Source organism: Leptonotus elevatus, chromosome 2 (genome assembly GCF_054856555.1).
Source record: "Leptonotus elevatus isolate MCC_2025b chromosome 2, RoL_Lele_1.0, whole genome shotgun sequence".
Classification (NCBI taxonomy): domain Eukaryota; kingdom Metazoa; phylum Chordata; class Actinopteri; order Syngnathiformes; family Syngnathidae; genus Leptonotus; species Leptonotus elevatus.
Window position 1 is genome coordinate 27,654,256 of NC_141240.1, and position 16,646 is coordinate 27,670,901.

At 42.1% G+C, this 16,646-nt stretch overlaps 1 protein-coding gene across 2 annotated transcripts in view; it reads right to left on the reverse strand.

The window, feature by feature from the left end:
- Positions 1–15,730, reverse strand: part of plxna2 (plexin A2) — a 193,708-nt gene extending 177,978 nt beyond the window's left edge. For both annotated transcript variants that reach the window (XM_086067152.1, XM_086067149.1), the window contains exon 1: positions 15,276–15,730. The gene's annotated coding sequence lies outside the window, so the exon portion shown is untranslated. The remainder of the gene's footprint in view (positions 1–15,275) is intronic.
- Between the last annotated feature and the right edge of the window lie 916 nt (positions 15,731–16,646).

Genomic DNA, 16,646 nt, shown 5'->3' on the forward strand with positions numbered 1-16,646 from the left:
TCTGACTGCAGCTGTACTATGCTAAACAAATGTTTGACTTTGACTTTGACCTTTGCTATGCAGGACTGGAATATTCATAGTCATTGCCCAATGAAAAGCAAAATTGTTTTGAATTTGTTATTTTACCCAAAATGTGACGCAAAACAGACTTTTCTGTTGAATATGACTGGGAGGGTGAAAAGGGTACCGGAGCACACATAAATACAATAGCAGCATCCATTTTATTCTAATTCATTAAGTAAGCACTTCATCACCAAGTTACACTGTGCAGATTCGTGCTTATGGTGAATGCAGCATACACTTACCAAACTATAAAGTCACAATTTTGAGAGAAAAAAATCACTCACAGACACATTTTCAGATATAGGCAGCTAACAAAAGATTTTCTTGGACGCATAGTCTCCCACATGATGGGTGGGCAGGGACTCCGGAGCACGAACTATTTGTACGAAAGCAGTCAAAAAGTCAATTTTCTCTTTAACGGGATTTAAATAAAATATTGAAGCTGCACTGGCTTGTGAAATGGAGACTGCTGCTTGTTTGCGAGGCAGCGGATAAGATGGTAGGAGAGCCTGAGGATGATGAGGGGAGCCACAAACCACAACCAGGAGAGGAGTGTAGGTCAGAAACAGTGAATGATATCCTGTGAAAGTGAGAGCTCAGAACGAAACAATACTGTCCTCCTGCTTTGAGTGCATTAGCTGGGGTGTGAGGAGAGACGGGAAGGAAGGAAGGAAGGAAGGAAGGAGGGAAGGAAGGAAGGAAGGAAGCCATGCAGTCATTCTAACAAGCTGTTTGAGCAGCAGCAGCAACTCCCAAAAGCCAGCATGTCGTGTTGGCTGTTAACTGGGGCAAATTTACACGGCCTGGAATGCATTCTCCGGCCAGTAGAGGGGTGTGTGTTGGCAAGGGTGCAAGGGTCATGTTGGCAGGGACATCAAAGAGTATGCAGTACTATTTTTTGGTCAATGCATGTATAGTCAAGCACATGTATACAGTATAGATAACATGACAACGTGTAACGATTTTTTAACATTTTTAAAATGTGAGCCATCGCTCCGATGATGAGGAAAATCTTCCCATGTTTTCTTTTTGTTCCATTATGGAGGACTCGACTCTCGTCCGCAATGCCACCCTGCACTCTAGGGACAGACAGTTCCGCCAACTTCTCCTAATAAGGCTTGCTGCTTCTCCACAGAAAAGGTACACACAACATGAAATTTAAGACCTCACAGAGTTATGGGTGGTGATGGGATCTTAAACAACAAACGTGCATTCCAGGACTTGTTTATGGGGTGCACCCCTGTCTCATTTTCAAAATGACGGAAATCCGTCCCCTCGACGGAGCACTTTAACCCCTGATAGATATACACGGTCATTTCTGGACTATAAACCGCGACTTTTTTCACTTGCATTCGACTCTGCAGCTAATACAAAGGTGCGGCTTATCCATCAGATCACAAGGGGGCGCACTATAAAGGAAGCGCAAGAACGTCAGGCAGAGCAAAACAAACCAAGTGAGCCCAAATGCAGTAGGAGAGACAGAACGAGAGCGAGACAATTTGCGCCCTCATTGTGGAAAAGAAAGTAGCGGGAAGAACCACCGTTGCGGCTTGTATGTGTAACAAACTCGAGTATTCCCCAAATTTAGCTAGGGCGTCTTATAGTTAGGTGTGTCTTATAGTCCAGAAATTATTGTATATATATTTTAAGTCATTTTAGAGGTGTAGTTTTAATACTGTGATGCTCACGGTTATCATAGCATCCAAATCTAATATTGGCCCACGCATACGTGAGACACATAAAAAAAAACCACAAGACGTCGTACAAACACTCAACACAAAAGATTGCTCCTGTATTTATGTCTGCAGGCAACGGTGCCCCCTTGAGGTTGCTTTGTAATTGGCCATCGTTCCATTTCAGTTCATGATCACGTAGTCAGTGGTTTTATATGTACGATTGCCAGCCCTGATCGTTTTCTCAGCATATCAGGAAGGAAAAATGACTTTTATGACACCACACATCATAAGATAATCTTTCAGACATTTGAGAATGTGGCCTTTGCTGACTTTGATCACAATTTGGCCTGGTTTTCATTATTTGTGTACCCCATTTAATACAGTCAGAGCTAGTATGTGTTATGTAACAGTTCCTGGTGGTGGCTTTAGGAAGAAGATGACGGGGGATCATGCCAGGGGGACCTGTCAGTCAAAATAATCCCTTCATTTTCTCCCACTACTCTTTCGTTTCAGTTCTGATCATGCACAGCTCGACCACTGGAAACGCAGCAGGGAAACCAATTCTTCCGCTCAGCCCACAAAAAAAGCCCCAGATGAGGGGGCGGGTGTTACCCGCTGTGATGTAACTGTGAAGTGATGTAATATGGACACATCAGCGCAAACACTCTCCGGGCAGGCTTCAGCGTGATCCATGCTAAAGTCAATTAGCCATCATTTCAATTAACAGCATGACGGGGTGCCTGTAATGTCAATATCCTCCACTCTCCTCTGATTGCCAATTGCAAGCAGTTTCCGTGGACGTGACACAGAGAGAAGAAACTTGACGCTCAACAAAAAGTGAGATAAATTATGTTTCAGTTCACAAAGAAATGGATCACACTACTTTTAATTTCACTTTTTTTTTTTGCCTAGCTTGCTTAAACGGCTACAGTAAAAAACTAATTAATTGTGGAAAAGCATACAAAATGTAATTTCATCAACTTAAAAACGGTCCATTCATTCATCCATTTTCTGCATTGCTTATCCTTATCATTGTTGAGTGTAAAATGGGGCTAATCCCATCTGGGGTGGACCCTGACAACACATTTACTGCCATTGGAAATGTTAGCTATCAAGCTCATTAGCCTCCAGTCCAGACCATTGGAAGGGGCAGCAAAGCCCCAGCCTGCTGCTGCAGGGCCAAACACCCAAGCCACTTCTTTAAATAAGTCATGTCTGGAGTTTTCTGTGGCCTTGCCTTTCTTAAAGCCTATGGGTCAAAGCTCAACCGGTAGCTCCTGACAAACATATCAATCTTATCGTACTTGTGATTTTGGAATCGAGCGAAGCAACCCACACGACCCTCTCTCCCGAACTCCAAGACAGCACTAGGGTGCTATCAAGCTGTCTTCTTGCAACACTACTTTAAGTCTGAGAGTCTGACGAAAGCCAGGCGCTTTTAAGAAAAGCATAATCGCTTGTGTGTTCACAGCAGCAAGGGTAGAAACATCTACGAATGTGGCCCAATCCTTAATATTGCCGTCACCTTAAGTGGGCAACAATAATAGAGGACATTTGTGTTAATTGAGTGTATTGTTTGTTATGAAATGAAATAACAGGAAACAGGAAACACATTTTGTTCCAAGACCGAGTGCCCACGGGTGAGAGAACCAGAGGCTTGTACTTGGGCTTGTCTGTTCTTCTCGACTCAGCCAAGTACACATTCCTTTAATTTCATCAGAGGTGATAAAGCGCCGCAAAATCGAGTCTGCGGCTACTTACTTAGCCCAATCTAGCTTCGGATGAGTCGCATTAGCAGCATGTGGTGAGGAAAGTGGGCACTTACCCATAATAGGAGCAAATCTGGCCAGCAAGCACAAGCGGGCCAAGCAGCACATTTGAAACAAGTAAAAACAATCCCGTTTTTCAAACCAATCTTCAGCCATCTTCGTTTTCATGGACACATGGGTCAACTACTCCCAGATGTGACCTCATATCACCAATTTAAGTGCTGGAAAGTAATAGCAGATATAATAGCAGACCAGCCAGAATGTTAATATTTATTCTTGGTGATGCAATTCGTTTTTTAAAAGTCTGAAGTATTTTAACTAGGTTTGATACTCACTGGGGCGGTCAAAATCATTTAGATGCCTCCTGACAGTACATACTTTTAGAGAACACTCTCACTGTTGTTGCCATGGCAACCCTGATTCACAGCCAGCATATCTCTTATGTTGTGTTAGCACTGTTGTCAGTGCTATGGTTGCTTTTCAGTTGTGTGTGCTTAGGCAAACTCTTTGAGTTGTATGTTAGCATTTAGCATGTTTAGCATTCATTTACAAAGTATGTGACGTGACCACACGTATTTATTAATAAATTAGTCAGTGGACTTCAAAACAAATGACAACTGTTTCTTCCTTTACTTTAAATGAGAACACTCTACTGAAGTATTAGTCTAATGGACGTCCAATAAAAATCATGTCCAAATTTTGAGTTTCCTGACAAAAAAAAAAAGTAAAGCAACATTATGCTTATAATTGCTGATAATGTTGTGAAATGTGAAATAGAAGTAAGAGACAACACATTTATTTCCCTGCACTGTCTACCGGTTAACACCATGACATATTGCCTGGGAAGTTCATTAGGCCAGGACTATCCTTGTGGACCTTCCTATGGACTCATAATCACCTCTTCCAAGCTTTGCAGTCCATGTTTACTACTTATGTTAATAACACCACATGCTGCTGCCTCTGCCAAGATGTTTCTTCATGGGATGCCTTCTGTTTTGTGTCTTAGTACTCCTACCTTGTATCTCAACCACCTGAAGACCTATTTTATATTGTTTTGTGTGAGCCTGTTGCGTTTCAGCGCAAAATTATGCTACCTAAAAAAGTTGTCAATTGCAATATTTCAGTAAGACTGTTGTTGTTTTTAATTATTATTATAAAAGAACAACGGTGATAGCAGCATGCCCGCCTCACTCTCAGGACTTGGGCTCAGAGGAAACCAGCCAACTCTGATTTTCCACCATGTCCTGGCCAGAACTCCATCCTGTTCGGCCTCACACAGAACAGGCCTGGAAGCACAGATTTCAATGAGACATAGACGTAACCACTTAACTATGAGCCAGCTCAGTCAGCCTTGTTTTGTCCAGTCTAATTCTGTTCTGACAACGTCTAGCCCGATGCTTTACTGTTACCCTCTGCAGCAACTATCGTCTGTCAACTACATCAGAAGGTCTCCGAATAAGAGCTCTACTCTCATTTTCACAGGCCAGCAGCTCCGGGGTCGCTCTGCTGCCTGCTTCGCAGACATAACACGACCATCCATATTCTTTAGACCTGACGTCGGAGAGCTTCATGCGACTGTCTCCAAGCATTCCTCTGGTGCTACATCTTGATCTAGTGGACCTTGAAGAGAGACTTCTAGAAACCTTGTCACTGGCATAATTGCACACATAATAAGCGGCTCTGGGGGAAGGAAAATGTCAGCAGTCTCTGTTGGAATTGCTCAGCACGTGCTCCAGTTTGAAAAAAACTATGCTGGCTGGGAGAAATGCAGGAGATGAACTAACTACTTTATCGATTGGGGCAAGTAACATTAAATACGATTACATTCATGCTGTTCAGTGCAGCTGTGCAAAAGTGGGTCTCTTTAGATATACAGTAAGCTCAACTTCCCATAGGTGACACCATGTTTGTCTTGATAACGCAAACAAGCTGGGATTGAATTAACAGCACCTCCGCGAGTTGCAACCAACTAGAACCCTCCATTTTGTCTCAATTGTTTCATGACAGAATTAATCAACAATTACAGAAAATTGACACAATTCCTCATCAATTAATTAATCAATTATTATGTCCATCCTAACAAAGTCATCAGTATCACTCTCTGGCTCTATCTTCCCCTTACTCCTCCTTTCGGTGTTAAATTTGATCAAAGACTAATCTCTGCTAGTAAGATGATTAAAATTAGCGGACGAGAGAACAGCAAGTAACAGTAAATGAAAGAAAATTGTGTCGCCATGCTCGGCTCGGTCAGTATGGAAAGATGGCAAAACCAGGCAATCGGGATTGCGATGTGAAGGCTTGTTGTAATAACTTTTTTTCCCAGCGAGACCGCACACTCGGACTATGATGACGATGATGATGAAGCAGGGCTTTAAAAACGATCATCCTGCCAGTCGTAAAATGAGCCACCTCTCCATTCAAGTGAGCAATGTAACTGCAACCTTTTGATGATAAGTGCGCTGTGGCGGAGGAAATGATGAACAGTCAGCATAAACGTGACATTGGCCGGCTCAATTGTTGCCCTACATTTGGGCAACTTTTTGGCGGTAGGGGGTAAAACACAGTGCATGTTCGCTTACTGAGCCAAACAAAACAGCCCCGCTGCTCCATTTAAAACAAGATCAGCAGCAGCATGCACACATATAATCATACTCCAGCAGAAAAAAAGTGCAATAACAGGAAGGAGGAAAATGATAAAAATCAACTGTTTGCTACCCTCGAGAAAATGTACGGGGAAAAAAAGGTCCCATTCAGCATTTCATCAGCAACACAAACAAGAGCAGCTGGGGCACACACACATGCTGAAGTGGGCTAATTGGGACACTTGGAGGCTGTTTCACGTTGGGTGGGCGTCAGCTCAAGAGTTTACTTACCCCTCTATATCACACCTCAACAAACACACAAGTATTGTATGACTTTATACAAACAAATGACCTTTTGGGCAGCCTGACCATTGCATCGGGTTCGTAAAATGTATCCGTTTCTCCATTTTGTGTTAATTTTTTTAATGGCTACAAGGGTGAAAATGAGAACAAGTTTTACAGTTTTGAGAGTAAAACAGAACCAATTAATAAAACGTGTTTGCTCGATGATATCCAAGTAATGCTATTAGATGATATGCAAACATTACAAGGTAACCAATTGCTTCAACAACAACTTTATTTGGAACCGCATCAAATGATTTTGGTTCATCTGCTATTGTTCACACCAGACCCCCAAAAACTGCACTAAGAATGAAAAAATTAAAGCAGATCAAAAATGTCATTAACAATTAAAGATTCATGCACCCAAAAGCTAATTAACGGACTGATGTTATTTATTTACTTTGTGTATTGCTGCTGCTGAAAATCATGCATAGGCCTACTGGATCCTCTTTATGATGACTTGTCATAGACATAGTAGAAAATTCACTACCCTCTATGTACTGTCAACAATAACAATCTAAATGGACACTGGAAACTATTTGTCTGAGGATAATTGAAAACACAGCCATAACTATCAATGTAGCGGCAGTAAAAAAAAAAATTTAAAAAACTAAGTCTGTATCCCTATACGACCTGTAATGTTATCTCAAGCTGTTTGTGTTTCAGTTTTCAGATGTCACATAATCACAAAATAACACACAAAAAGCACAGTTTACAAATGTCAAACCCTTGATTTCATTCTCTTCAGTTTAGACAACATAAACCATCATGCAAATAAAGTTATAGCGTGGACTTTGGAAACAGACCAACAGTCAAGTCCGATGTCCACCTTTATTTATCTATTGGACAAACGTGCTTTTCCTACACTGTGCTACATTGTGAAGTTCTGTAAGTGACTAACACACAACTCGCCATCTGTTTTTGTTATGCTAATACAAATTGACTCAAATGGAATTTAGCGCATGTATTCGTCAAGTCCAATTGGGATCGGTCATGTTCCAGCTTTCTTTTAAAGTCAAGTAGTGTTTTGACCAAGTTTCCGCCACATTACTGTGAGAGCCACTGTACCTTCATGTTCCCTTCCAGTTTCCTCTCCACTTCCTGTCTGACTCAGTGTTGCATTCCCAGACCACCCTTTTTCCTCTTGTGCTTTAATGCTGGATTTCAGCACATTGTCATTCATTATGCCTGTAACGGGTTACTCTAATATGGCCGCGTTTTTTTTTGCAACGAGCAAATATATTACTGGGTCCAGATTGGCATTCAGATTAGAATTACTTGTCCAAGTCACTGTGTGTTACTAATTTTGTCATTTTCCTCAGTAAAAAAAAAAAAGATACTTCCTTGCTTCTTCCGTCTTGATGTATGCACCAAGCCCAAGCCGTGCTTCAGCATGAGCACAACTCACATGTACATACCAAGAAGCCAGCAACATAAACAACAAAGGATGGAGGAGAGAGATTTTCATTGTCACTATTTTGAGTTTGTGTCAACTAAAGATGACAACATTAAGGTTTGCTGTACACTCTGCTACGTGTGGATGTTGTCATTTATCCAGGTCATTTCTTTCTCACTTTCTACACTCTATGTTGGTGACAAATTCATCTAGCTTAAATTTTAAGAAAGCATTTGGATTCGCAGCACAATGCAGCCAAATTTAAAGACAAAGTCCTAGCAGGTTGGAAGAGAAACATAACGCTACGACTAGCATGCAAGTTTGGCATTTTCTTTTAATCTATTTGCACTGCTTCCCTTTGTCTCTGAAAGGCTGCACCTTTAGTATACAAAGACAGGTGAGGTTGTTTACCTTGAATTGGAGTTGGTGTACACGTCAACTGCCTCGGGGTGAAATGAACAGAGATTAACATTTCAGTTTTTCAAACATTAAGGCAGTGCAAGCTACATCTGACAAAGGTAATGAGCATGCTTGCCTATGTAAATTCATGTCTGCGCATAAGAAGTGCAACAATGTGATAATCACAAGCTGCTGCCGTGAACCAGACAGACATAAACCAACTGCTACAGTAAGAGGACGACAACAACATGGAGGAGAAAACAATGCTTTTTCTTGCTACACACCAAGGCCAACATTAAAAAATTCAAAATGTTGTTTTCAATATCGCACTCATCACCACGTTCTTCTTTCGGCTCCATCGGGAACAATTCCAAGCAGTATTATTCAATAAACACATGCAGTTAAACTGGGACGGAACCGGAGCTGTCATAATGTGTGTAATTGTCAAGCAAAAGACGACGCTTGTTGATCTATGTTCAGCGTGAGAAGTTCAGACTCAAATCATAGCACCGACTAGAGTAAGTGAGTAAGTAATGATTTTCCACTCAACTCCCGCCGCCGCTGTCGTCCTTTAGTGCATTTACGCAAACTCCCGCTGTTGCTTCACCAACCACACGCAAGCCTTTGCTTTCAACAGCAAGGGTCACTGGGAAATAAAGAGTAGTGGAACAAAAACAAGCTACTTCCCCTGCTAATGTTTGTCTGGCAGGAACAAATAGCCTCATTCAGTACATCTCACTGAAATCACAACAGAGTTTGCTACAAAGCAGAGGAAAATGTAGCCTATTCGGTATTCCGGAGTAGTATAAATTTTCTACTGACACATATTATATCATATTTATATAACATAGTTTCATATGTAAATATCCCTGAAAGTTAGATTAGCTTTTGCTAAATGTAAAATCATTCCTTCCTTCCTTCTTGCTGTGACAAAGAGGAATAACTGTCAAACGTAATGAAAAGAAAAGCGTAAGATGGTAGCTATAGCGCAGCTAGCTTCTTTTTTTTTTAAAGTCTAGCTAGTCTCATAAGCTAGATTTGGCTAACAGCTTTAGTCTTCAAGGTGAAATCATGGCTCATCGCTTTGACAAAGATCAACCATTTCCGAAATCAAAGAAGACGTTCAAAATAGAGGTAAGCAAGAGCAAGAGAACAAAAGAGATCATCTTTGACACTTAGATGATCACTTTCATGACTATGGGGGCTCAGGTGAACTTGTTCAGTGCTAGCTACTACTTAAGCTAGTCTCACAAGGATGTGCTGCCAGCTCAGCATTTTGAATATGTGTTCATTCAAAATCACATGAATCGTAGTCTCAAGTAATGCATTCATGTGGAAAACAACAACACATTCAAGTGGTCGGGATTAACCACCTCAGGTCTAGAGTTAAAATGATTCAACAGTCCTATTGTACAGTGTTACTGCATCAACATGACGTACAAAGAGCTTGAGCTTACCTTTGGAAAGCAGCAAGTTTGATTCAGACAATTGTATGGGAGGAAGGGGCAAGACATTTGACCACGGTTGGAAAAAGTTCATTTTCTTAGTTTAAACAGTGGACAGAACAATTTATCAAGGAGAGGATATATTTGAGTGAAGACACATGCCTTTGCATAAGTGGGGAGGAATGAGAATTAGTTTGAGCTTCGAGCCTTATGAATAAGGTGGAACCTCTGAAGTCTGATGTTATTGAGGTTGCACAATTCAGAATGTGAACAAGGAAATTAAGTGACTAAAGTAGAGCAGTTTCAACCAGAGGTGAGTAAGAGAAGAAAGGGAAAAGAGAAGAACAATATACAAATTGGTACATGCAATGGTTGGCTGTTTATATATGTGTCCTGCAACTCACTATGCCTCTCGGCCAAACTCACCCGCACCCATAATGAAGAAAAGTGCTATAGAAAATGGATGGAATTTTCCTCACAATTTTTTTTTATTAAAATTATTTCATTTGCATTCTGCAAGAACTTGAATGAAGCATACGGTAAATTATCTATAGTAATGTGGCATGTACTACCGACCTGAGCACACCGCCATCCCTTGGGGTGGTCACCATAGCAACAATGGCGGGTACGAGCATCCTCATCAACAGGGGTCAGTGTTGACCCAAACAGCATTGTGTTGCTTTCCATATGAACAAACAACACGCGTCTATAGAAGACACATGTGTCATGCAGTCAAACAAATCTAAATCCAAATGAACACAATCGCACGCAGCCATGCACAAATCGCATACACACGTACACACACATACAGGCACACAGTCATCTGTTCCTGACAGTTGCCCCTTGGCATCCAATTCTACACCCCCCCTCAGCCTCGCCCCTCCCCTTTCTCTTTTTGTTGCTCATTTCTTGTCAAGTTGCCACAAACAAAACAAGCGCTCCCTCCCGTGACACCAACTAATTGATTATTGATGGCGCCGGGGCATTAGTGACTTACATCTGAGACGTGACGTGAGAAGAGGGAAGAGGCCAGGAAAAAAAAGAGGCTGGTATAATTGACATCAAGACATAATCACTATTTGTTGCGAAGTGCAGACTCACAAATTGTTACTCCAAAGAGTTGCCTCATTTTGTGATGGAATTTAGACCGGCCGAGGTAAAACTTTGGAAGCATATCATTAACGCACCATCCTTTACCATCGTGATAAAAGCTTCCTATGCCGCCTCCACTACTCACACGGGCGACCAAAGCCGTTAACAAAACATTTAACTTGGAGCAGTATTTGCACTGCGAAGGTGTTAGGGCTTCCCAACGGAGGCGCTGAAAACAAGCCACTGATAACTTCCTTATCCCTTTTCTTTTCACCTCCTTTTACACCATCCATTTTCCCATCTGTTGGACTGAGCAAGTGGACCAAATGTTGTATTTCTCCAAGCGGGTAAGCATCACAACAACAGGGGTGATTTTTAGTCGGTTTGTCATTAGCGCCATCGAAGAGAGATATTTGCCTTTCCACTCATCAGGCTTTTTTTGCAAGATGTAAGCTTGTATATATCATCCTCAAAAAACTGTCTGTCTGAAGTTATTCACACTCAAATGAGAAACCCAATTAGTTTTGAGTAGATAATATGTCCAAGACATTTGGTAGGTCATACGGGAGCTTCTTTTCCTTCCAGTTTTTACATCTGCACTTTAAGCCTGAGTGTGCTGCTTATTATATTTACCCTTGTAATGGTAGAAAAAGATGATAAAATCCAACAAATTACAATTAGGAAACTCCGGTAAGTTCTTCCTCCCTCTGATTCAATCCCAGACACAACATCCTGGCTTGCTTTAATTGCTGTATATTCCGCGAGATCAACTCCACCAACAATGCAGACCTCACTTTTTATGCCACACTGGCCTAACGAGGCAAGGATTTCAGACAAACGAGCACATGGCGAGGCTGCGAGGGCGAGCGGGAATGGAGCGCGCTTGGTTGTGACAGCTGGACAGTGGATCGGGGTGAAATCCACATAGTGAAGGAGGGGGGTGCAATTGCATGAAAACAAACCCCGCTGACTATTTGTACACTGGCTGAAGCAGAAAGTAAAGACAGAAACTAAATCTGAGGCGAGAGTGAGTCAGTCAGTGGTAGCACAAAAGGGGCATTATCGTACATGTGCGTGTGCTGGGAAAGACAGTTGGGTCGAGCGGGGTTGCAATTGGATGTGGGGGTCAAAATACATAGCCACGAATGCGTTGGCAGTATTCATTCATTAAGATATAGGTCAAGGATTCTGCCTCCATGCGCAGCCACTTGTCAAAATCTCTCAAGCTAAACAGCAGTGAGTCTGGCTGCCTTGAGGGGGCGGGGGAGTGGTAAGGGGAGTCGTAGTAGAGCACGGGGTGGGGGTTTGGGTGGTCTTCTGCTGGGGGTTGACACGGCACCCAGAGGAGCAGCGACGACTCACTCGGCAGCAAAGTGATATGTTATGATCATAATGAACTAACGATAATGAACTTGGCGTATGGGCTCATTGGCTGGCCTTTAACAGGGGGCGCTCTCGAGCCAACGTGACAGGATTCTGACGATGCTGTTGAGGACGACCGATGAGCGTTCAAATAAATGTTGTTAGCAGTGAGCATAACACTTCTTAATAGGGGTGTTGGAAAAAATCGATTCGGCAATATATCGCGATGTTACAGCGCGCAATTCTCGAATCGATTTGAGATGCAGCTGAATCCCTTTTAAACATCATTTTTTTATGGGAATATTCAACAAAACGTCTTACTTAGGGTTAGGAGTCACACATTAAGCATGGAAGAATGTTATATTAATGGAACATTAAGCCTTAATACTTGATTTCAGTGCTGTTTGCTAAATGCAGTGGCTCAGTTATAAGCCTGAATTTTTTGATAAATAAATAAATTTTCATACAAATCTTACAGTGTACATATACAATTTTACTGATTAGTATTTTCTAAATTTGAGTTTAAAAAAAATTATCGCAATAACCAATTTATAGATTCGCAATGGGATTAATCAGTATCGAATCGAATCGTGACTTATGAATCGTGATACGAATCGAATCGCCAGGTACGAGGCAATTCACACCCCTACTTTTTAATATCACTTTCTAAATGAACAGAAAATTCTCCACATTTAAATGACAGTATCAACATGTAAAAAGAAATCTTCACAAGGTTGTTAACACATTAACGTTATCCGTTTCCCCCATTTTACTTACAACAATCTGCGCCATGGTTAGCTTTTTAGATTTGAACGGATCAAATGTCACTCTTTCTGTTCAGGCTTTGAGTCCTACGACAGCACACACGTTGAACCCGACTTAGCTCCGCCCTCTGTTGATTGCTGCCGAGTACTTACGTTACATTCGCTTCAAGACGAAGGGACCGAATATCCACCCTGATATGAAAATGTTCTCAACCATCTGGACTCTACGAATGGATCCATCCTGTTGCCAGCAAAAACGCAAAGGCACACATCTAGACAAACAATCATACGCAGTCATCACAGCAATGGACAATTTAGTGTCTTCAATTAACCTAACATGCATGTATTTGGAATGCGGGAGGAAGACGAAAATACCACACAGAAACTTGCACTCGAACATGAAAACTCAATACAGGAGGACTGAAGTCAAGATTCGTATCCAGAACTTCTCAACTGTGAGACAAGCGTGCTATCCGATATGAAACGGTGCTGCCTGAACAGATCCAAAGTCAACCATTATTTCCCTTTCACTGAGTCACGCCAGAGTTTACGGAATTTTTTCTTCTTCTATATTAACCATTAACGCATGTTCTCCCGTTTAAGTCGCCCTTGTGCAGTTTTGACTGAGTTTGAAAAAGTACAGAAAAGGTACGATTCCTAAACAGCCATCTATGACTCAAGAAGGAGATTCCACGAGGACAAGAGCTTGAACAGCAACAATTTTACTTTGAAAGAATTCAGCAGAATGAAGCCAATAAAGTGATACTTCCTGAAATGTCACCTAGAGCATTAGCAGAGCTCGTGTAAAACAATAACAGGTTGTGTCTATGTGTGATTTTCCTATTAAGAGTGATGATAATTAGCTTGAAGCAAATGAGCTTGCGATAATCAGACCAATGCTCCGAGCTGCTTTGTTCGCTTAAATGCAGCAATTTGCACCCCGACGGCTGCTGTGTCCAATGCACACATACACACACACACGCACACACAAACTACTGCTGCTACACCATGAGATGGGTATTAAAAATAATGATGGTGATGTGTCGGCTATACAACACAGCGTAAAAAAAAAAACCTAGTGTTCCTTCACAAAGACAGACTAAGGTTTGATTGCAAGGGCAGAAGGATTAATATGCTCGCCATCCGCCCAAGCAGATGTACATTATTTTCATGCAAATGTGCTGCGATTTTCAAAGGAAGGCAAGGTTTGTTTTCTTGGGAGGCGTTGCAGCGGGAAGATTTGTAGGTTCCTCCACTGAATAGGACAGATGAGGCAAGAGGTCCATGTGGATGTGTCTGGTCAAAAGTCACCAGCTCAGGATGATGACACAAACTAAATTGGGCTTTATCCTTGTTGTGTGCACATCAGCAACATGACCTTTAAAAGGGTAAAGTATCATATTTCGAACATCGACATTGGTCACTATGGGGTAGCAGAAGCATTATTGAAGGGTGACATTTTTTTTTTTAAATGGGAAATAATATATTATTGTGAAATATTATTAATAAAAGATGTAATTATATGGATGTTTTAAAAAGTATTATATTGACCCTTTTTCATTGACAGGTACATAAAAAAATTTAGGATTGTAAAGTAAGTACATGCTAATATTGATATGCTACAAAATTTGAATAAGCATCTTAGAGCGGTTTTAAACAAGTGCCGGCACACCGTTTGGCAAGTTCAAACTTATCTATCACACTTTAGTAATTAACACTGTTGAATACATTGTCTTCAGTCAATATGAGCCCTGACCATCGTATAGGGCCAACTTGAGCGTTGATACAGTTCGGCAAGCAAGATGTCTTATTTTCCTAGTTTATTGTCTCTGATAACAAGCTCACCACTTTATAAACCTTTTTATAAATCATTATTGTAAGGTGCTAACAAAATGAGTGCCGGTTATTGTCAAATGTTATCAACTTCATAATGGTCTGTTAGTGAACAATTTATCAGGTTATTTATTTATTTTGCAAGGAAATCTTAATTTCAAGTGTTAACAAAATGAAAGGTTCAGTTCTTTTTATGGTGTCCATATTACAACTATGACAAAGTTGGTTGAATGTTTCAATGAAAAACGTGGCCATTAATTTAAGACTGATGTCATCTTGTTGTTATCACTTCGAGAGCACCAATAAGCCAATCGGGAGCGCCGACATTGTGCCGCGTGCTGGCCGCTGCCAACTTCAACACTATTTGTGAAATAAATTCCAATTTACAGCAAGCTTGGGGGTTCATTGCTATGCAAGCGTGCACAGCAACTTCGAGGTGCACGTGCATGTCGGAGCTGCTACAAGATAGTGGCCGTGCACGGTGCACGTCAGGCAGGATGCCCCCACCCCCATGTTTTTAACACCACATGGAACGGAAAGAGGAAAGCTCACCTCCTCATCCCGAGTGATCCGATCTTCCCTCTCCGTCCCCAAATACGCCTCCTCCTCCAGCCCCTCCAGCCTTAGAGTGCGGGAGCTGATGCCGGCGGCAGGACTCGCATCCACCGACTAAAAACGTCTCCCCAACCGCGAGCAAAGTGTCGCCTTGTCCGACGCTCGCCTCCTCTTCCTCCTGTGCGCTGCTTGCCGCCCACCTGTTTCAACCGTCATTCAAGGCACAGCCGGTATACGGTCGCAAGCGCACGCGCACCAAATGCGCAAACTTCAAAAGATCATTCGCAAGGTCGCGCAACACGGGAACGTGCAAATTCCTTCAGTAGTGCTCGGTGGGAAAAGTCCTGCGAAGTAACGTGACGTGACGTGAGGCTGTGAGACGGGGGTGGTGTGCGGGCATCGTCGGAGCAGCGGCGCGCCACACTGAGTCGGACAAACCTCCGCCGCGCGGCTCCATCATCATCATCGTCGTCACCACCATCATCACCGTGAGGTGGTGCGCGCGCACACTCGCTCATTGGCGGCGTGGACTCACCACCCCATCCCCCACCCCCTCCTCCCCCCAGTACGCACACGTAGGCTACCACCCCGCACCACGATTGCTGTATCAAACCCAAACAGATATTAAATCAACGTTCAGTATCTTAATGGAAGGCATATCCCATACCATAAGACTTGCAATCTTGTATGAGGGTATACAGTATTTCGTTTGAATGATTTGCTGAAATGAGCCATTTTTGAGGGGGCTGTTTTTCTCATGCAAATGACTCATTGCTCACACCACTGCTCCCCTTCTGGACATGGCCTTTATCGCTTGAATTGGCAAACTTGCTATGTGAACCCCATAAAGATTTTCACTCATGGAGGCAGCACTTCATCGCTAAGCCGCCAAATTACACTTGGCAATTGGTGTCCAGATCTGTACAGGTAAGAATCTATCATGTATCGGTATCGCCCGAATTTTCCTGAAGGCTACTGATACCATTCCTGCAAGTAGGCCTATATGTATGTCTGTGCATTATTTGTGTGTTGCTACCTAAATGTATAGGCCTATGTTTATTTTCTTACTCAATTTCTGCATGGCTGGTTGTTTAAAATGGTCTGTCATAGAAATGTTATGCATTAAAAATACTAGAGGTATCGGTGACTTGGTATCGGTGAGTACTCAAGAGCTGAAGTGGTATCGAACACACCTCTGTATATGCGGTGCATACAGCTGCAACACAAAGCTATCTTTGAAGTTGTGTATGATGCAAACAGGCTGATTTTTTTTCTCTCTTTCTCACTCAAACCTACTCATAGTCTTGTGATTTATAAGTTTTAAACAAGTAAATATTTGTTCATGGCAGTATGTAATCATCAAAGACA